This window comes from Pinus tabuliformis, chromosome 8 (genome assembly GCF_031772625.1).
Source record: "Pinus tabuliformis cultivar Carrire ecotype Pingquan chromosome 8, CPIR1, whole genome shotgun sequence".
Classification (NCBI taxonomy): Eukaryota; Viridiplantae; Streptophyta; class Pinopsida; order Pinales; family Pinaceae; genus Pinus; species Pinus tabuliformis.
This window is the reverse complement of record NC_142294.1, coordinates 295,591,119-295,603,567: the sequence shown is the minus strand read 5'-3', so window position 1 is coordinate 295,603,567 and position 12,449 is coordinate 295,591,119. Positions and strand designations below refer to the sequence as shown.

Sequence of the window (12,449 nt, the reverse complement as noted above, 5' to 3'; positions counted from 1 at the left end):
CTGAAGCATCACATTCCCAATAAAGGTTTTTGTGAAGTCCGGTGTAGCTAAGACCGGTGCTTGGCACATTGCCTCTTTAAGATGTTCAAAGGCCTTTGTTGCTTTCGGAGTCCATGAAAATGCATCTTTCTTCAATAATGTTGTTAGAGGTGCTACTATTCTCCCATAATTCTTAACAAACTTGCGATAATACCCTGTCAACCCAAGAAATCCTCGCAGATGCTTTATGGATGTGGGGATTTTCCATTCCTTAATGGCTTTAATTTTGCTAGGGTCTACCTTAACTCCTTCATGAGATACAATATGACCCAAATATTCCACCTCCTGGACTCCAAAGAAACATTTGGATCTTTTTGCATATAATTGTTTCTCCTCCAATAGTTGTAGCACCCTGTCAACATGTTCAACATGATCCTTCCAAGACTTGCTGTAGATTAGTATATCATCAAAAAATACTAACACAAATTTTCTAAGGAATTGTTTGAAAATTGAATTCATCAAACCTTGAAATGTTGAAGGTGCATTAGTAAGGCCAAAAGGAATGACTGGAAATTTATAATGACCCTCATGAGTTCTAAATGTCGTTTTCGGAATGTCTTCAATCTTCATTCTGATTTGATGATATCCCGAATGAAGATCCAACTTGGTGAAATAAATTGATCCATCCAATTCATCCAGTAATTCATCAATGACAGGAATGGGGAAATTATCTTTAATAGTGAGCTTGTTGATCTCCCTATAATCTGAACACATGCGCCATGATCCATCCTTCTTGTGCACCAATACTACTGGAGCAGAGAAAGAACTTTGACTTGGTTGAATTATTGTAGCCTCTAGCATTTCTGCAACCATACGTTCAATTTCACTTTTTTGGACATAGGGATATCTGTATGGCCTAATGTTTGGAGGAACACTTCCTGGAATCAGATGAATAGCATGATCAAGATCACACATAGGTGGGAGACCTTTGGGAGTCTCAAATACCTTGGAATGATTGTCCAGGACTTTTTGGAGATCTGGAGAAATAGATGATTCCGATGTGGAAACATCTAGCGAACATAATTGTGCAATTACACCTCTTTGCTCCTTTTTTAGAAGCTTTGTCATACCGTTAGAGCTGATTATCTTTCCTGGTTTCCCTGCAATACCCCTTAATTCAACTTCCTTTCCTTCCGTAGAAAATTTGATGAAAAGTTCTTGAAAATTAAAAGCTATTGTACCCAAGGATTGTAGCCATTGGACTCCTAATACAACATCAGCACCCCCCATTGGAATGGAAAGAATTGGGCTAGTCAATACATATTCTCCCATGGATAACTTGATATTTGGCACCTTCCAGAGCAATTTATTGTTCCTCCATTTGCAATCATCACTTGACACTCTGGTGCTGGATATAGGAAGCAATTCAATTCTTTTGCTACCCTACAATGAATAAAATTGTGGGTGCTTCCTGAATCAATCAACACTATTACCTTTTTCTTCTTGATTTGTCCTTCTATATTGATGGTTTGAGGAGTGGTAATTCCCGCCAATGCATTACAAGATATGGTCGGATTTATTTGTTCTTCATCTAGGCTTTGTTCCTGGATTATATCTTCTTCTTTTGACCTTTCTTGCTCCTTTTCTTCTTCCTCTTCACAATCTATGTAGAATAATTTCTTCTCAGCACACTTATGACCTTTAGTGTATTTGCTATCACAACTGTAACAAAGCCCTTTTTCTCTTTTTTCTTCCAATTGTTGTGGTGTCAACCTTATAGGTTGTGGAAGACTAGGGGAAACAACACTTCCGTCTTTATAGTTGTGAGTGGTATGCTTCCTGGTTGCCATAATTTTGCTTTCCATTTTTCTTGCTAACCTGAATGCCTTCTCTAATGAATCAGGTTCCCAAAGGCGAACATCATGTTGGATATTATCCTTTAAAGACCCTATGAACACATCAATCCTATGCTCTTCTGGAATATCTTTTACCCTTATGTTCAATTTTTGGAACTCCTCAATGTGCTCCATTACTGAACCCTTTTGTTTGAAACTTATCAATTGGCTAAAAAAAGTGTTTCTTTTTGTATCTTCATAATGTGCTATCGATTCTCCCGTAAAAATTGCCCAAGTGATAAAAATTTTACGAGAGCAAAGCCATTGATACCATACAAACTGATTTGGTTCCAAATATACAATTGCCATACATACCTTTTGTGTGTTTTGCACATTATTGAGATCGAAGAACTACTCCATCTGTAATATCCATGTGGCGGGATCCTTGCCATCAAACTTCCTCATATCGATTTTTGGAATATGGTGGGTCTTCGATCCAACATTAGAGTCTATGGAATCATGATTAACATTACTTTTGTTCACATCATGAGTTTCCTTTACAACCTTTTCACCATTAGTAAGTATTTCTTGTACAAAATTTGTCAAATCTGTCTTCAAATCTGCCATGTCTGTCATAAAATATGTCTTCAAATCTCCCATGTCTCTCTTCAAATCTGTCTTTGAATCATCCATCTTAGCTTCCATGCCCTTTATCTTAGATTCCACGCCATTTATCTTAGCTTTTGTTAGCTTTTGTGAGCATGACATTTGTTGCACTTGTTCTTGTAATTTTGATATATCATGTAGCATTTCTTCCTCTTCTTCATGAGTCATGCTAGAGATTTCAGGTTCCTTACTAGGTGTTTTCATTTTCTTTCCTTGGGGCATCAGTTACTGATAATAATGCTTTACTATGCCCTTTGAATTCCGTTAAACCAAGCTTACACAAAAAATTTAAAAAAACTACACACCTTTTTTCACTTTATAGAAGCCTGATATTGAATCTGATGTATCTCTATAATTTCGGATCATCCAGTTCCGCGTCCTCTTTCGAATGCCACAAGTCTGACCCAAATTGGATTCTTCAAGGAAGAGTTATGTGAAATCTCCCATAGTGACTTGTTTTAGACTAGTTCAGTAGAGCGAACTTGTACGACGTGCCACGAGTCACTGTTTCAACCTTTGGATTTGAAACATGCATACAAGAAACTACAAACCGTCCTCTTTCTATACCTTCTTACGAAATTTAAATCCAATCCCAGAGGGAAAGTTATGACGATTTTCCCCAGGTCACCTGTTTTGAATGTAATTCAGGAGTCTGCAAAAAGACCAACTTCCTCAGATCATATCTCCGCAAATATCACGCGAAAAGATCTAAAATTTGGACCCAAGATTCAGCATGATTTCTTCTCAAATGGGTTTTTTTTTGTGACTTCTGAAACGTCACAGAAAAAGGTTATAGCGAAAATTCCACGATGACCTGTTTGGAGCAGCGAAACCCTAGAATCCAAAGCTCTGATACCAAATGTTATGAAACCAGCTCAAGAAAAGATAGAGAAGAAAGCTCAACACCTTAGAATTTAGCCTCTTCGAAGGGGTAACCTCCTTTACATTACATAAATGAACAATTCTTAGATGATACAAATGATAAAACCTCCTTTCTATATATAGGAGTCTAAGGAGTCACAATATAATCCAGCCGACCTAACAATAATAATATAAAGCCACAAAAATAACAATAGAGGGATTCTATGGGGCACAAAAATAAAAACATGGGGGTAATAGGGGCACAACAATATAAATAAGGGGTATAACTACAATAGTAATGTGGTAATCACTAGTATTGTAGGGACCCAACAGATAGGCTACGATGGTAAAGGGTTAGGAAAACATGCACAAGGCATAGTTGAGCCAATTGTTGGTGAGGAAAGGCCTATGTATTTGGGTCTTGGCTATGGAAAACATGATGGAGAATGCTCCAAAGCCAAGAAGGCACATGGAGGTGTTCAAAGAAGGACTTTCATTACATTTTCATTACCTCAACCTTGTGAAGTTTGTGTTCAAGAGAAATGCAAAAGTTTTATATCCACTTTGAAAGAAGATGCTCATAAGCATGCAACTACTGGAAATGGAAAAAAAGAGGATGTTGAAAGCTCTAAGGTCATTGAAACCATTGTTGGTATTCCAAAGAGAGCCACTACCTCATCAAATTCACCTCCTCAAGCAGGTGACAAAGGTGAATGTGCTAGGTATAAATCTTCCTTTAATCAAGTTTCTTTTAGTTATGGTAAACATGGTAAATCTTCACATAATATTTGGAGAAAATTTACATGTTCCTTTTCTGGTTTGAATAACCATATTGTTTCGAGGTGTTCGAAGAGGATAACCATACACATGAAACTTTCAAACAAAAGAGACATAAAGCCAAAGGTCCATTGGGTAATGGAAAACATGTTGAAAAGAAGATGAAATTAGTTTGCACTCATTTCCATAAGAAGGGTCATCTTGTAGACAAGTGTTGGAATTTGCATCCAACAAGTCATCCATGACATTTGAAGAAGGTGGAGAGAGATTTTGGAAAGAATGGAGAAGAGGATTCCATAATTGATGTGGGTCAGGGTGATACACATGATGAAGTGCAGCTAAAAGAAGTGCCATTGAAATGCTTTGGAAAGAGATGGTTAGATTTCTTAACAAATTAAGGCCTTACATTTGTTTTGATAATTGATGCAAATCATGCTTTATTGATGCATTTCCTTGTTATTTGGATGCATTTATTTTCTCCTGAAAGTATGTTGCATATTGCATGAAGAAATATGTTGGAAAAGTAGAAATATGTTGACTCAGTTAGATGCAGCAAAGTTGGGAATTTGCAAAAAAAATTGCATGCATGTTGCATTATTGAACTTGCATGTTTATGCTAGGAAGGTGTTCGAAAGTGGAGTATGTTGACCACTTTATTGCAAAAAAATTGCTCATTTCAGCTCTTTAAGTACTCGTACATACCAATGGGATTCTTGTACTCGTGATTGTACTTGTGAGAGAGTTGAGAATTGTTGTACATGCATGAGAATTTGTGTGCGTGAACAATGGATTTTTTAGTACTTTCACTATGCTTGAACATGCATGAGTGATTGACTTGTGTTGGTTGATTGCATTGTTAACATGTATGTTTTCAACTTGAGAATGTTTATCATTTGCACATGCATGAGTGTCAAATTGTGTGGTAAATTGATTGTTACATGTATTTTATATTGACTTGGAAGAGATGATTTTGTCTCCAAATATGAAAGAAAGATGTGACGAATTGTTTCATGAGAATGTGGAATTCTTGTTGTAAATCATCAAGTTGTTGTACATGCTTTTGCTTTACTTGAAATTCAGTGGTTTTAAGTATCGTGTTTTATCAACTTGTTTTTAGTCGATGCTTTATACACCAATATGTAGGAGTACATGACGATGTTCACATGATGTGACATATGTTTCTTTGAAGAAGCAAATAGAAGAGGTCGTCAAGTTATAGTCTTGCATGAGTGTTTTTCACGGTTAATGGTGTTTCTTATGACAACATGTCATGGGATTTTGGAAGGTCCATGCTTGATAAAGAGGCTCATGATTAGCCTTCATTCTAAAATCATGACATGAGTAGCGTGTTAATACTTGAGGATGATGGAACCAAGAAACGAAAGTGGACAAAAATGCCAAAAACTTTGCAGCCATTGTAGACCATTTGACGTGTTGACGCCAAGAAGCAAAAGAGAGTGCAAATGCATTCTTCCAGATGTGGAATTTGGAACCATGGAGGTAAAATAATGGTAATTTATTTCCTTGTTAATACTGATGTTGGAACTCATTTCTATAGTTCACTCAAATGGACTTAACTTGGAAAAGTGGTTTCCAAGGAGAAGCTTGCATCGAATGCATGTTTTGGAAAGGAAGAACATGATTCTCAGTGGGATGGCCATCAGTTAGATTTCCAAGCACCGAGGGATCACTTTGGTACAACAGGGTGTTTAATCAACAAGCAACTAGCAAGTGTTGGATTGGGTCAACAAGAAAAGAAGAACATCGGTTGAAGTGCCAAACCATTTGTAAGGAAACACATGTCAGTGAACCCAATTGGTTGTGATAGATATTTTTCCAAGTAGAATTAATTGATAGAATTTGGGAAGTAGAAGAGTATTCCTCTCTCATCGTATAACCAACTTTGTGGGTCCAAAACCTTGTCAGTGGAAAAGAGTGATCAAGATCTAGATTAGGGGCAAAAATTTGCTCAAAAATCAAAGTGCTCGAAATCACTCAAAACTTAAATGATCGCGTCTTCCAAGGTGATACAATCCCAACACAACTCGTTTCACTCAAATTGGAGCTCATATGAGAAAGATTTCGCGTTCTGATTTTTTTATCAAACATGCAAATTTTGGGTATAGGCTGACTCGGATGGTGCCTAGGCATTCACACAACCCAGTCAGCAAAAATAATATTCCAAAGAATATTCCTTGGAATATTCTGACAGGTGGCTTAATTGGGTCGTGACATGTGTCGGCATGTGTCGGCCCACACAAGCCCAACGCATTACCGCTATGCCACACATGTGTTACTTAACAAATATGGGGCGCAAATTTTCTTTAATGTGATGGTACGTGGTGGTTGGGGGAGGTAATCACTAACATTAGCCCCAACGTGTCACCAACCTCGAAACCATAAGACATCATTAATGCTAACCACACCATTAACGTGCTAAGTGGTAGTTTATGTTAATTAATCGTGCTTATCCCTAATGAAACTATGGGATTAACTTGGCAACGGTTTTGGCAGGTCTACCAAATTTTGGGTTCCTCCATTTTTTGCGAGGTTAACTGGAGTTTCTCTAGTTTTGGGTGGAGGTTTCCTAGGGAAAACTGAAGAGGACATAACTTTGGCATATTTCTACCAATTTTGGCTCAAAAAGAGTCATTCCTAGATGATTTGGATGCTCTGAATAGAATGGAACAATTTGTAGAGGCATAAAGTAACTTTTTTAAGTGATTTTTCTACGTTTAAGTTTAAGGAAGCCTAGGGCCACCAAGAGAGCAGGTCAAGAGTAGATTAGCTGAAGTCCAATTGCAAATATTGGAGAGTAATTTTTGGGATTTTTGGGTCTTTTGAATCCAATGGAGCAGGTTTCAACTCCATTGGAGCACTGTAGGTGCATGCAATCATAGAATTAACCATTAATCCAAAGAGGGCCTAGCCATTGATGTAGGGCCAAGGAGATGTAGCAGAGAAGGGGTGAACTCCTTTATCATATTTATGTTATGAGTTGTTGTGCTTTACTTCTTTGCATTTTACTTGTTGTATATATGTTTAAACAGCTAATTAATCTCATAAATTTCTCATAAAAGACACTCAATACTTGACACACAATTCTTCACATTTTGGTTAATTTGAGGCGATCCTAAACACATATTTTTAATACTTATGAAGGAGCTTGCATAGCATTAACAAGTTATCAAAACATTCAGATCGCCTATGTAGCTGATAGTCAATCAAAACAAACTAAGAATATTGTGCCACTTCCTCATGTTAAGAATGTTGAAACAAAGCCTCTCATCATCTTTTGGAATGGATCCAATAAATGAAATGATAATCGGTATGTTAATTGTTTCTTCACCTTCGCTGTCGAGGGAGTAAAAAATATTAAAGTTGAGTATTCGGAAGAACCCTTTACAACATGTCATTGGATAGTGAGAATATACAAAGATAAGCCACCATATCTCTACCGGATAGATCGACCAGTGATCTCGAGGTTCATTATAGGGTATATCTATCCTAGAACCCTCATTCGTTATGGTTATGGGTCAATCACACAAAATCCTTTGCCAATGAAGTCCATTTTCTCGGCCTCACACTATCCACCTCAATGATGGCCCACCAACATTACATGGTATCTCTATCTTCTGCTCTTCGTTTATCATGATTATGCATCAACCACACAAAACCCTTTGCCAATGAAGTCCATTTGCTTGGCCACAGACTATCCACCTCACAATTGGTCCACAAGAATTACAGGGTATCTCTGTCCTAGGATCTTAGTTCATCATGGTTATGGGTCAACCATGCAAAACCCTTGCCATCGAAATCCATTTGCTTGGCCACACACTGTCAATTTCACATTTGGCTCGCAAGCATTATAGGGTACCTCTATCCTTAGATATTTGTGCATCATGGTTACGTGTCATCCAAAAACCATTGGTTATGGGTCAACCACACAAAATCCTTTTCTTGGAAAACAATTGGCCATCCACAAATCATCTTCAATAAAAGCTTCTCCATAGGGAATTTCATGTGATGGGGACCATTGCTTCCTAAGGAGGGAGGAACTATATGAATGGAAATACACCTATGGTATTTTCCTATCCATGGTATTTACCCATGGCAATGATCCGAATGGAAATCCTCCCATGTTATTTTTTTCCACCCATGGTAATATAGCTAAAAAATGTTATAAATAATGAGGCTCTTTTTTTTTAAGAGGATAGATTGTCCAGCATAATGTAGTTGCAACTATCAGTTTCCAATCTAATAGAAGTTGGTTCCTAATTTACTTTTCCAGTTTTGTTTATTTTGGTTCTTTTATTGGTGTGGAAACTACTCAGATCTTGGGGCCCTTCCCAAGATTCAAATCAAATAAGTAGTTATGAATCAAGAAACTACTGAGTACCTCATGAAATCAAAGAACCTAGATTTGGAAGAAGCGACAAGGGAAGATAATTTATTGATGGAGAAGCACCCACATATAGTCAAGTGTTGATAAAAATACTTCTTTGAAGGAGAGGGGCATGTTAAGCCCTATATAAGCTCCATGATAACCCTAAAAGATTGCACTAAGCTATAGATAAAGAATGATTACATCTCTATTGTTAAATTGTTTTGTAGGCTAGAACACCTCATGATCCTATTTTATTATAATTGTGCCCTAGTATCCTATATATACTAAGGAGACTTAGTTTTAGAATCATTAAATATTGTCTTGTACATTATATTCGTTGTAAAAAGAGCCCCCCCCCCCCACAAAAAAAGGGATTATAATTATTAGTTTCTTATCATTTTTAAGATACAAGGTTCATAACAATTCATATGTCACACATGCTCTTATTACTATTGTGGTTCTCATTATAGCTACTATGATATAATTTTCATTAGATATGCATATACATAGGTTATTTAATGTATGGAGGGAACCTAAGTGGATGCATTGGACTATGTAAATTGACTAGCATGCAAAAAATATTTTGATTATCGATTTATCAATAGCAGTGTGAAATTGCAGCTCGTTTGACAAATTAATCATCCTATTAGAGTAATTATGGGAAAATGAAAAAAAAAAAATTGGAATTCATAGTTTTCAACTTCGTAATGTGCTCTAGAGGGTTGTTTGGGACATTAAATTATTGTATCAAAGCAAAAGGTTATAACTCTAATCCCGCATAAGTGAAAATCACCATATTATAATACAAAAAATTTAGAACATAGATTTTCAAAGGATAACTATAATTTATGTGATAAAATTTTCCAAGTGAAATTAGAAGCGCCTTCAAGGATATTTATGGAATTGAGTTTAAGGGGTAAAACACCCAATATTAGCTACTAGTTGGTGAAACTAATTGTATAATGGCCAGATTGTATATTATTCATACAACCATGGGATGTTTTAGGAGAATCCAAAAAATATTGAGTAATAAGTTCAAATTCATGCCCACCAAGCATTAAAGGTGTTGAACTTAGAGTGCATAGGAAAAAAATGGCCCACATAGGGACTAGTTTGGACTAAAAGTCTTGAAATAGAGCTTCAATATTAGCCCATGCAATTAATTACAAAAAATTGAGCAAAATTCGAAATTCAAGAAAACTATTAAAAATATCAAAATTTTAATTTTTTTCATACACAACGTGGATGCCACATGACAGTGATGATGTGGATATCCTCAGTGGTAGGTCCATAGTGGCATGTGTTAAGTGTAAGTGATAACCATGTGGATGAATTTCTATCATGCAAAATATTATGCTTATAGTGCATCTTAATTATGTTCAAGGAAAATCTAAGTGCATGCCAATTATTGCAAACGAGACAAATTTCCTTAAATAGAGTGATTTAATTATGAGCAATGTAAATATACGAACATGGAAGGACTTAAATGCACTCTAGACAAACCTAAAGGCACAACAAAACTTAACTACCCACAAGAGATATCTACACACTTCATTCCAAGGAAAATATACACATGCAATCTAACTTAATTGCACACAAACAAATGCTACATGCATGAAATGACATAGTTACATGCAAGAAAGATCTATGTATGTGGTTTGGATTAATTATGTGCAAGGAAAAGTAATTGCAAATAAACCAACTCTACATGCATGACATGACTTGATTATCTAGAAGGCTAATGTAGATATAGATATGACTTAATTATGTGCAAGGAAAATCCTTGACACTAATATGACTTAAATGAAAAGAAAAAAATGATATATTTGTAACCTGACACTAATATGACTTAAATGAAAAGAAAAAATTGATATATTTGTAACCTGATTTAATTGTATCCAAAATAAATCTTTGTAACATAACCTAATTGTGCATAAGGCAAATCTACATGTATGACACAACTTGATAAACCTAATTGTGCATAAGGCAAATCTACATGTATGACACAACTTGATCAATTACAAAGTTTATGTATACATGCAACCTAACTTAATTGCAATCACGAAAGATCTATGTTCATATCAGACTTAATTGCATTGCAGGCCACATAAATTTATATGTGCTATACAGCGTAGTTGTGTGAAAGGCACATCATGACTTAATTGAACACACGGAAATTTTACACGTGTCTATGCATATAGGTCAACTTAATTATATTCAAGAAGAATATGTGTGTAGGACGAAGAGAAGAAGTGCCGAGGGTGGACAAAGTAGACAAGTTGACTTTGGGAGCTAACATGGCACCATATTCCATGTGGAACTCCACATGTGCCACGTCAAGATGAGATACGGAGACCTCATAAACAGAATTCTATAAAATTCGATCACAATTTCAAGATCCTAAACATTGTTTTCCAAAAAATTTCTAAACCTTGTTTCCTAGGAAGGTTGTGGGCCTAGGTGTATCTTTCGGATACAGCGACTTGCAACGATGTACAGTGAACCTCGTGCAATATTCTCGCAACTTAAGTTGCCACATATTATCGACAGAGCAGAATATCCCGCAATTTTCTTGAACAGTCACAATATACGATGTTTAGATGAGGATAACCATCGCTCCCTCTATTTTGTTGCTGAAAATGAAGATTTCGCATTATTCTAGCAACTTAAGTTGCAACACATATCTATAAAGCAAATGATCCCGCAGTTTTCAGGTGTAGGTAGTGAGCAGGAAGTCCAGCTGGATATACGATCACGCCCTCTATTCCCTTCCTGAAAATGAAGGTTTGCTCACCAACCCGACCCATGTTTCAATAATTTGTATCTAACGATAATGGCTAGTTAGATTGAGATCTTGTGTATTTGACTGTGAGATTGTGTGCTTTTGTTTTTGTAGGCAATTGTATTGAAAGTGGGATTGAACTGTAATGACTACAAGAAAGTCAAGAGGGTTCTCAGAGACGTTGAAGGTAGAGTCTGAAAAATTGTACAAATAACTGTGACTAGGGCTAGTGTAAGAGGACAAAAAAAACTCGAAACTAGGATGGTTATTCACCACATTTCATGCAATGTTTCAGGAATCGAGTCCCTCCGTGTCGACAGAGCTCAAAGGACACTGACCGTAATCGGCGATGTTGAAGCTTCCGAGGTTCTCAGGAACGTAAGGAAAGTTAGAAAATGTGCTGAACTTTGGGCCACTGGCAACATTTCTGCTTCTTCCTCGGACAAAAAAACTGGCCTTGGTAACTCCCCTACGTGCATTGGCTGCTACACTAACAACGATCTAAGCAACATATTCGTGAAAATGTTTCGAAGATCTGGGTTGATCGTGTGAAATGAGTCTCTGCTCTCACACATGATAGATGCTCAAATATAGTGCAGTGTTGATTTCCATTATAACTTATGATGTAATGCTCTATGATTGATTTTATCATGGAATGCAATTTGTGTGTAAATGGGACGAGAATGATTGATAATACATTTCGTCCATGAATATATGGTGATGTGATATATGTGATCTTTTCTCTAGCAATATATCTAATTTCTCATTTGTTAATTACGTTGTGCAGAAATATTATAGGTTTTTGCTGGAATATGGTGAAAAACTATTTAGCTTACTTTTGATCTTTCTTGTTTTAAATGGGTTTTTGATTTTAGGTTGAAAAAACCTTAGATGTGTACTCATCAAACTTGTCATTCCAAATAAGATCCCAAATTATATTATCATATATATATATATATAGAATCTAGAGAGTAATTTTTGTTTGTTTATCCTGAAGTAAATTGAATCTAGGCTAACATGAACCCCAATACTGGATAAATATATCCAAAAAAATAAAAAGCCTTTGACCCTAGGCCCAGATGAACACATTGTAATTTACCCATAAACATAACTCCCAAAAACCCTTCTAAAATGTATAACAAATAATCAGCTCAGATATATA

At 36.2% G+C, this 12,449-nt stretch overlaps 1 pseudogene; it reads left to right on the top strand.

Annotated features, from left to right (window-relative positions):
* The window catches only part of LOC149235286 (serine carboxypeptidase 3-like), a 31,130-nt pseudogene extending 19,291 nt beyond the window's left edge, over positions 1-11,839 (top strand).
* Positions 11,840-12,449: the final 610 nt, after the last annotated feature.